The sequence below is a fragment of the Lepidothrix coronata genome, unplaced genomic scaffold, assembly GCF_001604755.1.
Source record: "Lepidothrix coronata isolate B3197 unplaced genomic scaffold, Lepidothrix_coronata-1.0 Scaffold186, whole genome shotgun sequence".
Taxonomy (NCBI): domain Eukaryota; kingdom Metazoa; phylum Chordata; class Aves; order Passeriformes; family Pipridae; genus Lepidothrix; species Lepidothrix coronata.
The window spans coordinates 325,459-340,844 of record NW_016690366.1 but is presented as its reverse complement, the minus strand read 5'-3'; the positions used below and the strand labels follow the sequence as shown (position 1 = coordinate 340,844).

Below are 15,386 nucleotides of genomic sequence, written 5' to 3'. Positions count from 1 at the left end.
TTTTAAACTACAAATAACTGCATGGCTTTTTATCACTATATTTTCATCTATATGTCCTTTCCTAGAGAAGCTGTCAAAAGGTTTACCTGAAGAAAAATCTTTGCCAGCAGAGCAGTGCCGTGGCTGCCTTGAAAACCAGTCCTGCCCAAACACAGACCTGAACAGAGACATCAAATCCAAAATTGGTGGATTTAAACACAGCACCTGTGCCTGAAGTTCTCCTTCACAGTCCCTAAATATGTTCAGGTGACAACACTGAAGCCACTATAGGAGAAATGTTGCTGTTTACAACCTCATTCCTTTCTCTTAAAAAAAAAAAGAAAGGCACAATGATGGTACCTGGTAGACTTAGGTCACTTTGCCAGCATGGCTAACCAAGTTATATATATAAATTATATTATATATACGGTATAATTCATTCTATTTTAGCTAATGAATGTTTAAATCAACTTCCAATAAACCACTCACAGCTCAAAGCTGGTCAGGAAATTCAGTAAGCATCCTTAACAAAAAAAATAAAATCTTAAAAAAAAAAATACATCTATATACACACATACACACACACATAAAGTCAAGAAATGTTCTGGGAATGTTAAAAGTGCAAAACACAGTGTTCAAGAGAAAAAATGCCAGGAGAGCTGATGACAAAACCTATTGCATCATTGCCAGGGTCCAAGCCCACACAGCCAGCCCTGGCCTGGCAGGGCCTGGAGCATCACATGTCCTGCCAGCAGAAAGCTCCACGGTTTGAAGGGCCAAGATGTTTATTTTCAAATACTAAGGTTTAATCCTTGTTATGTCCAACAGCTGAGTCAAAACCTATTTACTGGAGTGATTGAAGTCAAAGAGGAATCGTGATTGTGTGACCTTCCAAAACAGAACTCATATGGCTCCAGCAACACACACTAAGGCACAGAAGGTGTTACCAAAGCACAGTTATTTGATATTCTCTTATAAATAAACACCATCATAAGATAATGGCTGTATTTGTACAGTCTTTCTTCAGCTCATTTTCAAAAGTGTCTGCTTACATAAATACATACTACTTTAAAAAAAAATTAAGTTACCTCTATAAGAATACCCAGTTCTGTCTCCAACATATATTTTAGGTGTTCTCCTTTCTCTGTCATCTACTGGCCATACAAAATAAGCACCTTTAACTTGGATTTTGACAGTTGTTTCTTATTTTAAAATTAAACTTCTAGTTAAATCTTCAGAAACACAGACATGATTGAAAAAATGTGCCATGACAAACAGTAAAAGACACAGTTGCAGATACATGAAAATAAAGTCTGAAATGTTTTAAATAGACCTAATAAAAAATTCATATCAAAATAAACAATTTAATAAATTCAGGTTTGAGGGTTTTCCTTTAACCTCTGAATATTTTACTGCTCATGATTTTAATTACTATGTAGGACACTGCCAACTGCTGTCACTGATATCTATCCCTATGTAGCAAATATTACTTCTCAAAATCTAGATAGTGTATCTCAGAATGAATGAATATTTTGGGGAGGCCATGGGGTTAATGGGATCTCTTAAGAAAAAGACTCTGACCCAGCTTATATTTAGGATTTCCACTTTTACACAGCTTTGGGAACATTTTCTCTGGAACAGAATAGAATAAAAATGTTTAGTTTGGAAAAGCCCTCTAAGATCATCAAGTCCAACTGCTACCCCAGCACAGCCATGTCCACCACCCAGCCATGTCCCCATGTGCCACAGCCAGACATTTTTTGAAAATGCCCAGGAATGGCGACTCCATCACTTCCCTGGGGAGCCTGTGCCAACACTTGACAACCCTTTCAGTGAAAATCTTTTTGCAAACCTCCAATCTAAAACCTCCCCTGGTGCCACTTGAGGCCATTTCTTTTTGTCCTGTCACTTATTACCTGGGAGCAGAGCTCGACCCCACCTGGCTCCCCCCTCCTGTCAGGGAGTTGCAGAGAGTGAGAAGGTCCCCCCTGAGCCTCCTTTTCTCCAGGCTGAGCCCCCCAGCTCCCTTAGCTGCTCCTCATCAGACCTGTGCTCCAGACCCTTCCCCAGCTCCATTCCCTTCTCTGGACATGCTCCAGCCCCTCAATGTCCTTCTTGTCATGAGGGGCCCAAAACTGCCCCCAGGATTGGAGATGCCTCAGCAGTGCCAGCACAGGGGGACAGGCACTGCCCTGGTCCTGCTGCCACTCTAATGCTGACGCGAGCCAGGTGCCCTTGGCCTTCTTTGCCCACCTGGGCACACCTGGGATCATGTTCAGCTTCTGTCACCAGCACCCCCAGGTCCTTTTCCAGTTTTCCAGCTGCTCATCCACCAGCCTGGGTCTGCAGGGAGCTGTTGTGATCCAAGTGCAGGACCTGGCACTTGGCCTTAAAATCATAGAATCACAGAATCAACCAGGTTGGAAAAGACCTCAGAGATCATCCAGTCCAACCCTTGATCCAACACTGCCATGGTTCCCAGACCATGGCACTGATGCCACATCCAGTCTCACCTTAAACACCTCCAGGGGTGGTGAATCCACCACCTCCCTGGGTAGCCCATTCCAATGGCTGATTACTCTCTTCATAAAAAATTTCTTCTTAATATCCAAGCTGAACTTCCCTGCTAGAGCTTAAGACCAAGCCCTCTAGTCCTGCTGCTGGTTGCGTGGGAGAAGAGACCGACCCCCACCTGGCTACAACCTTTCAGGGAGTTGCAGAGAGTGATGAGGTCTCCCCTGAGCCTCCTCCAGGCTGAACAGCCCCAGCTCCCTCAGCCTCTCCTCACAGGACTTGTGCTTGAGCTTGTGCTCATTGAACTTCACACAACTGGCCTCAGCTACTGATCCAGTCTGTCCAGCAGGTCTGTGCAAGGAAAGTCACCCAGTCTCTCAAATTAAATATCCCCCTCTAGAGAAATGCACTGATGACAGCTCTTAGTCATAACATCACAACTCACAGGCCTTCAGGTACCAGCAGTTCTCCTCACACAACCTGTACCTGACGCTAATCCTGAAATTCAGTCCTGCTGGGTTTTATGCATGTGCATCCCAGCAAAGGGCACCAGGGAACCTCACCCAACACCACCAACACCACCAACACCAGTGCCTTAGAGAATGGTGCACAGCACCAGCTGCTTCCTTAGAGTCACTGCAGGGACCCCACCAACTCCCAACAACACACACTTAAAAATATTCTTTGCACAACACCAGCAAACAATTCTGCAGCATCATACCAGGACACTAACCCTTGATTAGAAACATTTGCTCAAATGAGGTTATTTTGAGTTGCAACCAAGTATGTTACCTTGCGTTAGGGAATGATTCATCCAGACAGATTTTAATTAAAAAATTAATATTTTGTGCCTAAGATAGTATTTAATGTTCTAGACCAAGTGAGATTTTAGCCTGAATCCTAGGCAGCACTGCACTTTCCATGCCTTGATTATTCAAATATCAAATCCTTGTCAACATAAATTTGAAAAAAGCTATTTAAGAAGCATCAGTTTTTAAAGGATTAATATACTGATTATGTGTAATGATGGCTAAACCACTAAAGATCAGGGTCTATTTTGCCTATTTAAAAATAGGTGGATTTATCAGTCCTTTCTAGTTGTAAGCAATATGTTTGGAAGATCTGAATATGCAAAAATCTGTTGCTGCAATTAAGTTGAGATGAAGGACAGACTCTAATTATGTCGAAAACAGGTATATTCATAAAGACTGGAATGCATCCAGAAGTTCAGTGGCAAGACAACTATTACAGTCCACATGAGAAGAGGCAAAATATTGGTTTGGCAAATTGCATTAAATTATCCTTTTATGTTTCTTTCTCTGCAGGTGGATGTTCTACCTAAAAATACCAAACCTATCAGGCCAAATCTTTGTTTTGAAAGAATTTTCAAAATCTGGTAACCAGTATTTGCAGGAAACACTAATAATTTCCTTTTAATGTTTTTTTACACGTGTCCAATTGCACCTGGCATCTCCCACTGTTCCCATCCCAAGGAGCCCATGCCTGTCAACAGCACGTAATTCAGGGACAAGTACTTGCACATCAGTGATATCTCCAAGATGCAGAACTAGGAAAATATTTCACTTGCAAAGTGTCTTCATCCATCCTTGAACCACTCTCTTGCTGCATTCTCCTGATGAAATTATCCCTCCTCATCTCCCCAGCCCTGTAAACGTACTCAAGGACATCCTGAAAATGTGGAGCAGCACTAATGCAGCACCCTGCTCACAAACCTTCCTTTATATAGGGCTGCACGTTCAGTTAGGGAACCAACAATTCACTTGGATTTCAGGGAGAACTGCACGTGTTTCGAAACCAAGGGGATCATTTTTTTTCGTTTGCTGCATGACAAAATTCCTGTCCAGAACTCTCATTTGTGAAGGAAGATGGAATAAACAACACCAGCCTACATTTCCCTCTCGTTGTTTCTGGCTGTTTTGCATTTTGAGGAAGGAATTCAGTAATTCAGGCCCCCCTATTCTGTACCACCGGCTTTGAAGATGACCACGAGCACTGGCCTGTGGCATCCCTTCTCCTGGGGCCTGCACCTCCCTCCCTTCAGCAGCACTTGCAAAAAAACAGACTGGAAACAGCTTTATTGCCAGCAAGACCTTCAGCACAGACACAGCCTGCATGAGTCACAGTGTCCTTGCAGTGCTCTTGCTCACATCATTTGGCACAGCAGCTTAAATCTCCAGCAGGAAAGTCCTGGGATGCGACGGCTGCACATCTGACGAGGGCTCTGAGCTCAGTCCTCACCAGTCACAGCAAAGGCATCTTCATCAGCAAGGCTGAAAAACTCAGCTTGGGTAGCAAGTATTTCTTACCTGTGCATTTCCCCCACAAAACTCATTAATCTACTGCGATTCCAAACCACTGAAGAGCATTAGCAAGCTCTGCTCTGTCGTTCCTACACACAGCAAATGCTCCTTTCAAAGATTGGGAAAGGCTTTGTTCAACTATTCCCGGAAAAAATCTAAGTGCAGTAAGAAAATCGTGATTTTTGCCAGAACTATCAATTTTAGTGATTTCAATATAAAAATAAATCTTACCTATAAGTTTTCTAGCATTAGAGATTAATTGCATAAATAAATGGGTTAATATGGAAACCAGAGAAAAAAAAACGAGGGTTTGTTTCGCTTCTTTTGTTCTGTTCAGTCTTCAAGGTATTAGACAAAAATAAGAAAAGTTCTTGGTAATCTTAAATCTGATTTACTTGGAAATGAAGTATTTTTGAAAACCACTGTCAACCACTTTCAGCCACTCTAGTCATTGGACAGGTCAGTTCTGCAAACTGCATGTAACAATTTAATGAACGTGGAGAAAGAATCGCATTTAAGGCTATTTCTGGAAAATGGCTTTTGATTGTGGTTTTTAGAGTGAACACAGGGTGGACTGAAATTATATTTCAGCTTTGTGAACGCTATTTGAAACATTTAACAAGAATTCTTGACCCTTATTACCACATATTTTTTAAAAAGGTTCTTTCCTGTCTAATAAGATGATTGATAAAGAGCATTTCTAATCACAAAGTAACATATTTGGGGTGTTTAAATGTTCCCAGTTCTAAGAATCAGTTCTGCACTAAAACACCTCTTCCATCTACGAACAGGAATTTGTTCACAGTGCAGACCAGCTGGGTAATGCTTGTACCACCACAGTTTGTGCATGAATTTTCCCTGGGGAAATAGATAGATTTCTAGTCATCTATTGCTTCCTTTTGAACTGTACATAAGGGATTTATAAAAAGGACTTTTCAGGCATGTCATCAGTCAGAGAGCTTTGGAGACAAACATTAGGTTCTCAAAAAATATTTTTACACTACTACTTGGACACTCACAAAAGCAATCACTTCCTCTTGCCAGCTCTCAGATTATTATGCAATATACCCAAGCTTTTACATTCATTCAGCATACACAACTGTGGTTCAATTTGGCACATTTTTGGTTTTTAAATGTGAATAAGAATGCTTCAAAGAATAAAAATGAGTTGGGAAATATTTATACGAGAAGCTGAGTATGGATTAAAATTGCTTGGCTTCAAAAGTAAAATTAGATGATGTTTAATTTAGTTTATTTATGAAGTTGCATTTGTTCAATTTAAATACGTAATCTCCTTTGAGAGAGTTCAGCTTTGCAAAATGATAATCTGTTCCTATATTTCTATTAGTTGTGATTTATTCTGATTCAGCCCTTTGTTCAAAAATGCTAATGAAAGCAGATGATGCTGAAGAAGATCAACAAGGAACAACAACCAATACATCCATCAGTCTGAAAAGCAGGGAAAGACTGCACGACACAGTCGGGCAAGAAAGCCAAGACAAAAGATTCCTGGGGAGACACTGGTTATGGAGAAACCCAAGCACGGGGACTCAGCTGCCAGGCTGAACTAGCATGACCTTAATTCTCAATAACTCATCTCAAAAAGTCTTGCAAAGACACACAGCAAATTACCTTTCTCCTGTGGGTATATATTTAAGAGAGATGAAGTGCTAAAAATCAACCTTGCTGGGCTTTGGCAATGAGGCTCCAGGGAGACAAACCCCTGCCTGAGGCTTTGGGGACGTGCAGGTTGCATGGAGAGATGAAGGACAGGGTGACAGCAGCTGTGCTGCTCCCTACGTGTGCTGAGAAGGCACCAAAGAGATTGTCAAATCAGACATTCAGGCTCTGCAGTTGCTTTATTTCCCTCTCACTGCTTGTTTGTGTGTTAACTTTACTCCTCGGGTAAGATCCTCAAGGCTCCCAGGATGGCTGTAGGGTGGGACCAGAGCTGTGCCATAAAACCCTTCTCCCAAGTCCAGCATCACAGGCTCGTACAGCTGGAGCCAGAAACTCCTGACACAAACATCCCTGAGGATTGCCAGGGTCAGGACTTCACTTTGCAGCAAGACAAACAATACTATTTGCCACCAATACCAGAGATCCTCAGAAATACCTTAATTACAGCAAGATTTTCCCATCCTCTAAGCAGATCAAAAAACCTCCAAACCAATGCCACTGATCTCCATATTTTTTCCCTTAGGAGGCTATTTCTCATGGACAAACACAGAACATTGCACCTTCTGTCTTTCCCATGGAAGCTGCTCAATCTTCACTGTAAGTCATATAATAATAGGTTAAGGGGAGGGAATCCCTATTTCTATACTTCCATTCGATTTGCTATCCTCACAAAAAGGTGAGAAAGAGCAGGATCCACTCCCTCTTCCTTCCAAAACTGAACTAAAAATAGCTTCATCCAGCCCTTATGGGCATCACCACAGATGTTTTGTGCTGTTTGGCTTAATGGAGTACGTGGTTCATTCCAGAGTCTGTTCAGTCTTTTGCAGGAATGAATTCCATAGCTCCCAAGAAATTTTTATCTCGAGCAACTACAAGTGTTCCTGCATTTGTTTTCTTACTGCTGTGGTGGAACTTGGTTGCTATAAAAAAAAAAAGTGGAGTCATGGGAGAGAATATCAAATCCATATAAAATTTTGAATTAACCAAGGCCTCAAGCTTTGAGGCTCTCTGTTCACTACAGAATGAACACAAAAAGCAGACCAACATGGTTATGTGCTACTCCTGAGGGTAACTCCTGAACAGAAATATCTGGCAGCTGGTAGGAAAGTTTCTAAAGAACTGGCTGTAAGGTCAAACAAGAATTACTGAGGAAGGGAGTGGATCTTGTGTGTGGGAGGGAGCACAAAATTGGTATTGTTTTCAAGTGAACCACTGAAAGATTAACTTTGAATGGAATTCAGCTACATAGTAAACTGAACAACAAAAAGGATTTTATAACAACTGCTTTCTACTTGGATGCTTTTAGAGATGTACCTGTACATATATGTGTACATACATACACACATACACGTATTTTCTTTTCCCTGTGGAAGGATTTATCCCTTCCCTGATCCAGCAATGGTCAGAGCTCTGCTCAAGCCCAGTGAAAGCTGCCCTAATTGCAGGACTGGTTTGCAGTTTCCAGTGTCAGTGGTGGCGCTTTCAGCACTGAGTGTGCACTTCGATTTGCTCACCTCTGTCACAACCCCTGGGTCCTGCTCTGCCTAAAGAGAGCAGGGTTAGGCCTTCTGGTTCACCTCATGTGATAAATCCAGCACAGAGGCTTTCCAGAGAATCCTCTTCGATTCCCCTTGACCACAGGAGGATCTCAGCAGTGAGCTCAGAGGTACCATCTCCCAACATATTTCTAGTTACTTTAACATTTCGCAGAATTCTAATCCAGATTTATTTTAAATAGTACAATTATTCTTCTCTCAAGGCCTGGCAATTAAAGCTCTAAAAGTGCTGCTACTTACCTTATTGATAATGAAAAATTCAACATGTCCTGTATCTGCAGCTCTCATCTGCTCCAGATAAGATAAAGCAGGGGAACAAGATTTCCTGAGAAGGAGGCTGGACCTGATTAAGAAATGATATTCTGTTTTTTCTCTAACAAGTGGGGAAAAAAAATCCTAAAAAAATACTTTCCTAGCAGTATTTTTAAAGAAACCCTCTTAACCCAAAAGAAGATATGTAAATGAGGCTTGTATGTTAAGACCTCCTGCACTCAATTTTAATTCTTAAAAAGGTTCAAGCAAAAAACGCTTCAGATGTCTTCCATTTTCTGTTTCATTTCTTTCCATCCCCAGTTCTGGTATCAGAATCATGTTTTCAGATTAAAACTTCTAAGTGTACTTCTAAACTAGAAAAAGGAGGACAAGGGCAGGGAAGAGGACACTTAATTTATTATCTTTTCACATTAGAGTTACAGGGAACCTTAATGATATACCAAGCTATAAACCCTGTAGCTGGTACTGTATTAATCATCTGTCTACATGAGGACTCAGATAAATATATAATCCTATTTCTGCATTGCAGATTTTACATGTCCCTCCTTCAGATTGCTGGTTCTTTTTTCATTATTTTGTAAACTCTGCTGGAGGGCAGGATCCATAACAAGGTAGGGAATGACATACTAACTCTAGTTGCTTAAATTGAGCAGCTATATTAAGATTCATAAGAAGATAACCAAAGAAATAGGCAGCAATTCAAGCTTTGCAGCAAAGAGCACCTTTTTTTAACAGTCTGAGCACAGTTTGTCTCTATCCACACGTTCTCCCTTCCCCAAGGTCAAGCCTGTTGCCAGCCCCAGGCAGCAGCTGGCCCACCCAGGCTCCCCCCAGCTTGGGCACGAGCCAGGTGCCACCTGCACATCCTAAGGACTTCATTTGTGACAGGCTCCAGTGGTCCCTATCCCGGTCACCTATTGTTACATCACATAGTCCTGGAAAAAGACACACTCTCCTCTTGCATCTTCCCATTGCAGCCCAAGCATGTCAATAAATCCCACCCCTCCACATTCTCTACCTCTCTCTGATATTTAGGCACTACACAGAACAGACAGACGTACCCAGTCCTATTTTGGAGGAACCAAAACAGGATTTAAAATCAAATGAACAGAAGATTCTGCAAACAGTGGTGCAAGCACATCAACAGAGTGCCCTGAGGACTAACAGCTCCCCACATAAACTTGGGAATAAAACATCATCACTCAAACCTCTATGCCCTAAAGGGCAATTCTTGATGCTGCAATAGAAATATCAGGGCAGTCCTTTTGTGTTCTTTCTGGTCAACCCAAGACACACCAGGCAGCCCCCTCTGACTTGCCCCTCTGTGACAAGGGACATGTCCTGCTCCTTGCAAAATGATGCAGCGTGGGGATGGGAGAGGCACCAAACTTAGTAAGAACCAAAGAAAATAACCTGTAAAACTAAGAGCTTGTCTCCAGGCCTATAAAGAAAGCTGGGAGATGTATTGCATGGAAATTCAGCATATCATTACTTCTGTAATCCTCCTGCTCCAATGGTTTGTTTTCATGGCATTTTCAGCCATCTTTTTCAGCAATGCTGATTTAGCACTACCATTTTATCCTGCAGTTCTCTGCATAACAATCACCACTACAGCATTACAGAGGCAACTAGTCCTACCATAATGCAAATGTCCTCCTTGGGTACTGCAACAATTTGCATTGCATCTAGGAAGCCGTGTGCAATTCTTCTTCAAATGTCCCAGGTTAGCTGAACTACTCATAAATAGGTATTGCTTCAAGCACTGGGGGAGGGAGGATGACAATCTCATTTCATTGTGAAGAGCAACACGAAGTCATTATTTCATTGTAATTGCATTTCACCGGTCCCTTAATATCAAACATCATTTTGATATATTTTTAGAACAACATGCGAAATCCTCCTTGCAGTTCAAGCACAGGGAAGGAACACAGTAAGCACGCAGGGTAAATTAAAGAGCTGCCCTCAGCCAGGGCAAGAGTTTCTTCTCAAACTGACTTACAAAGGACACAAATCAATGCTGCCTGCTGACATTTGGGATTGCACATTTCCCAAGGAGAACTGGAACAGTTTATTGGGAACACTGTTCTCTTCTAATTACCTGTGTGACACAAGGTGTACCATTCTGAAAGACAAGTTGTAACAGTAGCAGCGTATTTTCATTGTGCTTCATCAGCACCAGTGTTGGTGTCAAGGTTAGTGAGATGCTGAGCACGACCATTACAATGTATTCATCCATCCCATATATTGCACATGCCAAAACAAAGAGCCACCACACCTCTGGGAAGTGTCACTCTTTTCTCAAGGTCCACCAGCGCACAGAAAGCTACTGCACAAAGACTGTGGATGGTACTACTTGTGTCTGAAAGGCCATGGCTGAGGTAGTCAAGGGAACAGGAATGGAGATCCTCATCATTCCCACTTATGGAGAAGTGTGGTACGGTCAGAGGTGAAAAACATTGCAATGCAGAATGCAGCAGATAACTGGGTGTGCAGGAGGGTGTGAATATGCCCCAAAACGTTCAGCTCTCATGCATAAGCCTGCTCCTTGCTGGTTGCAGCTTGGCTGGGCTGGTTGCAAGTTTTGATAATACCTGGAACTAAATAACAGTGGAGCATGGAATTAGTGAAGAGTGATGAGACAGCACCACCAAAGAGGCTGATCCCGTGCAGTGTTCCTGCCCAGACTACGGAGGTTTGGGAAACTGAGCCCCCTTGAGTTCCAGAAGGAAGAAGAGGTTGAACAAATGGGCTCCCCAGAGAAGTGGACTCTCAGAAAAGGTGACCAGGGATGACCAGTGCAGATTGGACAAAAGACCTTGGAAGTAAGGGGAGATCCTGGAATTCTGAGATGTATGGAGACAAGTGCCAGGGATGCCTAAGACAGCTTGTGGGTGAGATCAAGTAGGGTAAAAGCTCTAGACTTGTTGGATCTTGAATGAACCTCAGCATCCAAGCCCAGTAGGGGCTGTCATTCCCTGCCTCACATTGTCTGATAGACAATTCCTCACCTGTGGGAATTGTATATCAGACTTTAGCTGAGTTATACAGAGGCAGGAATCCTTGAAGACATTTAAAATGTTCTATCTAAACTGAGGTACAAAGTCTACACTGAATTGTGCTGTGGAGCACTTGTCTAAGTAAAAGTCTTCTCAGATGAAGTGCGTGTATGAGAAGTGTCATTTACTCCAAATGCCTAACTCATTTCCAGAGGTCAGGATGTGGGAAGGTCAGTGAACTGGACAGGCAGTGACTACAGAAATAGCTCTTTGCCCAACATCTACCAGATAAGCATCTTCCCTATCCTGTTTCCTCATTCTGTGCGACAGATTTTTCAGCAAGATCCAAATCAGATTGGACTAAATCTCATTTTATTTTTAATTCATTTCATATGGTTTTATTTTTAACTCACTTTAATTGAAATGCAGTGAACGAAATTATCAATTGAAATTACTTCATCAGCTGTGAGTCTTCATTTTTAATATATAAAATAAGCTCTTAGTAAATCTGAATCACTGATTTTTCTGTTTCCTCCTCAAACTCTAGGATGCTGATGCAATGTGCTGGGTATTCAGTATTGCAGCTTCCATACACTTAACCATAAACACTCAGGATATTGACTATTTTTTTGGCATTTGGTGATAACACAGTTCTGGGCTAAATCTTGAAACTGCAGTTCCAGGTCTAATCCTCTCCTGCCAAGTAATTTCTCTCAATGCAATAGCCAAGTGTCTTATGAATGACCTGGATGATACAATGAGAACCTTGTGCAAGTCCCCAGGTGATATGAAATGGGGAGGTGTGGTTGGTATCACCAGGTGGTTGAGCTGCCTCCCAGAGAGACCACAGAGGGTGGAGCAATGGGCCAACCTCAGGACATCCAGCAAAGGGAAGTGCAAACTTCTGTCCCTGGGGAGGACAGGCTGGGGGCCAGCCAGCTGGGAAGGAGCTCTGCGGAAAAGGCTTTGGGATTCCTGGTGGACCCAAAGCTGACCATGAGCCAGCAGTGTGTCCTCACAGCAAAGGGCTCCTGGGCTGCCTCAGGAGCTTCCCCTTCCCTCAGCACTGCTCTGTGCTCTGCTGGGCTCCCAGGACAAGAGAGACATGGACTTGCTGGAGCGAGTCCAGGGAAGGGATGCAAAGGTGACAAAAGCACTGGAGCACCTGGCATGCAGGTAGGAGGTTAAAGAAACTGGGACTGTTCAGCCTGGAGAAGAGAAAGCCCAGGGGGACCTTGTATAAACACCTGATGGAGGAAGGAAAGAAGATGGAGCCAGACTCTTCTCAGTGGTGCCGAGTGAAAGGCAAAAAGGCAATGAGAGCAAACAAACGTGGAAAATTGCATTTAAAGATGAGAAAAATGTGACAGTGGTCAAACATTGGCACAGGTTACCCAGAGAGGTGGTGAAGTCTCCATCCTTGGAGATAATTAAAACCTGACTGGACACAGCCCTGAGGGACCTGCCATAGGTGACTCCACTTTGGGCAGGAGGGGTTGGACTCCAGAGGTGCCTGCCAACCTCAGCTGTTCCGTGGCTCTGAAACGAGCTGGCTTCTCCACCCATTTCACCCTCACCATGTGTGGAGAGGAGGCAAAGGGTAAAAAATGCACAAAATCTTTCACATAAATCACAGTCCTCCCCGTCAGTCCTGGTCTAGGCTTTCCTGTTAACTGCTTCTAGGATTCTCTGAGAGACTGGTGCATAGTCCTGAGATGCTTTAACTGTGCAATCAATATTTTAAAAACAGAGAAAAATATATTACCAGCAGAGTGAACCTGTTCACAAATGATGTGGTAGAAGGGAAGTATTTTGTAACTTGGTTACCATTTCCCAACTCTGCAAACTGTGATATCTAAGCAGGCATTCCACAACCCTTCTGAGTCTCCATATTTCACTCATCTGCAGTGCTATGAAGGAACATGTCCTGCGTTTTTCAGTGCTGGCAGCCTCTTCAAATTATTTTCCTTACTTTGGGCCATTTTTAAACACCCTTCATTCCCAGCCCTTCCCTTATAAATTGATTCTTTTTCTTCAATTGTAAATCTCCAGTTTCAAGGCAAAAAATAAGACCATATATCAAGAAAAATAACATTAAAAGCATGCTTTTTTTCCCCTCTAAACATGAGTAAAACCAGTAAAACTTCAACCCAAAATCCCACAGCCCTTAAAACTGTGCCGTATGTTTGTTTCCTACAAAAGGGCACCAAACTTTAAAAGAAAGATTACAATAAAATGCTATTAATCCTCTTCAACGCTTTAGGTATGAAATTAAAGCCTATATATTTATATAATCTACATAAGCCTTATATATCATTTACAAATGTTGGAATATAAAAAATTCTAGCATAGAAAGCATATGCAGGAAGAAATCCTGTCCTCTTATGCAACCGTTCCACTAAGGATAAATTACCTTAGAACGCGACGGGTACAGGGGGGATAGAGAGGGATAAATTCTACGGAGCCTCCCAGCGCTGAGCATCCCTGCTGGGCATCATCCAGCCCTGGCAAGTGGAATCTGAGCTGAGGTTCCCGGACTGCAGGTGCTGCAGAGGCTCCGGAACTATCCCGGTCACACAGAGCTCTGTTGCTCCATTTGCAAGTGAGCCCTTCTGCCAGGGAGCCTCCATTCAGAGCAGAGTCATTCCTGCCTCACCCGGGGAAGAATCCCAGTGGAAGCATGAGAGAGAGGCTGTCTGGAGCCTCAGCAACACATTTTAACGTACGAATTCAGCAAAAAAACCCTCTCTGGGAGCAGATGATTTAATCCTTGGCGCTTTTTTAACCCCTTTTTTTTCAACTGACGTATTAAAATTATTCAGAGACGTGTCATTGTAATCGGGGGGGGGGAGTTGTTGTTTGATCAGATAATGTATAATATGAATGTAATTAATCAGCCAGAAAGGCACAACAATACTTGCTAAATTCCAGTGGACTGTAATATCCTTCTTTGTCTCTCCTTGAAAACATAATGAAAAATCTGGCAAAAGGCAAGCTTATTTTCAACAAGGTTTCACAGACAGGTTAACCAAATAAACCACTTTTTTCCCTTCAGAACCTTATTTTAGGTCCAACCCGTAAAAGTATGTACATTTATTAAAGGAGGTGTGTTGAATTTCCAGAACTACCAGCTGCTGGAGTCCTACTGCAGTGTAATGGGGTTTCAGTGAGTGGGAGAGTTACAAGGTCACGACTTCTACATTTATTGCAAAATGTACCAAGGAATTACTACATACCCAACTGACATTTGACAATATGAACTGCAGGATGAAAATAAAAAAATGCAAAGACACTTGTAATGTTCTTATGAATTAGCAGAATATATGCTCACATTTGCAGTATTCAGACAGGAAAATATATATATATTTAGTATGATTCAAAAAATGTTGCATCCCAAATCCAACAGCACTGGAAAAGATAACCAGTATATTTTAAATGCTGGGGGAAGATGAAACAGGAAAAAATCATCCTTCAAAGCTGTTTCCTGGATACATGATATGAAATTTTAAAGAAAAAAGCACTCACAAAAGTGACTTCATAGAAGCTCTTAAAAGAGCAGTATGATACCTAGTTCATCATTACCACGTCTTCTGGAACCTGGAATCCTACTGAGAAGCATGAAACTCTTCCAAGCTGCTCCAATATATATGCATGCAACCTTTTTATATATGCAGAAAGCATGAGAAGTATCAGGCAGTTTTCATTTGCAACAATAAAAAAAAAAATCACCTTTTTCATGAAAATTAATGTATATTTACCATTAATGTGGGCCAAAATCAATTCTCCACAGAAAGGAAGATAGATGTACAAAAAGGCTGAAAAGGGGGCACAGAGACACACACAAAAAAAAAAAAAAAAAAGGGAAAAAACTTCATGCTGCATTGCTATACACAACTTATCTACAAGCCTTATTTTATTGCTTATTCACAAACTTAGTCATCTTAGAAGCACTACAGAGAATATATGAAACAGTTCTTCACAGGTAGCAATTTCAATTAAAATGAGAGGAACATGAACAAAGTAAAACCTGTATGTGATCAAAGACCTGCTGGATACCTGAGTCAAAA

At 42.0% G+C, this 15,386-nt stretch overlaps 1 protein-coding gene across 13 annotated transcripts in view; it reads right to left on the bottom strand.

The window, feature by feature from the left end:
* The window catches only part of ATP2B2 (ATPase plasma membrane Ca2+ transporting 2), a 410,039-nt gene that overhangs the window by 221,501 nt on the left and 173,152 nt on the right, over nucleotides 1-15,386 (bottom strand). The window contains exon 1 of one of the 13 annotated variants that reach the window (XM_017830956.1): nucleotides 13,733-13,847. The exons of 11 other annotated variants lie outside the window; for them this stretch is intronic. The gene's annotated coding sequence lies outside the window, so the exon portion shown is untranslated. Of the gene's footprint in view, nucleotides 1-8,290; nucleotides 8,384-13,732; nucleotides 13,848-15,386 lie in introns of those variants that run through there. One more of the 13 variants, XM_017830955.1, reaches the window with a different exon arrangement.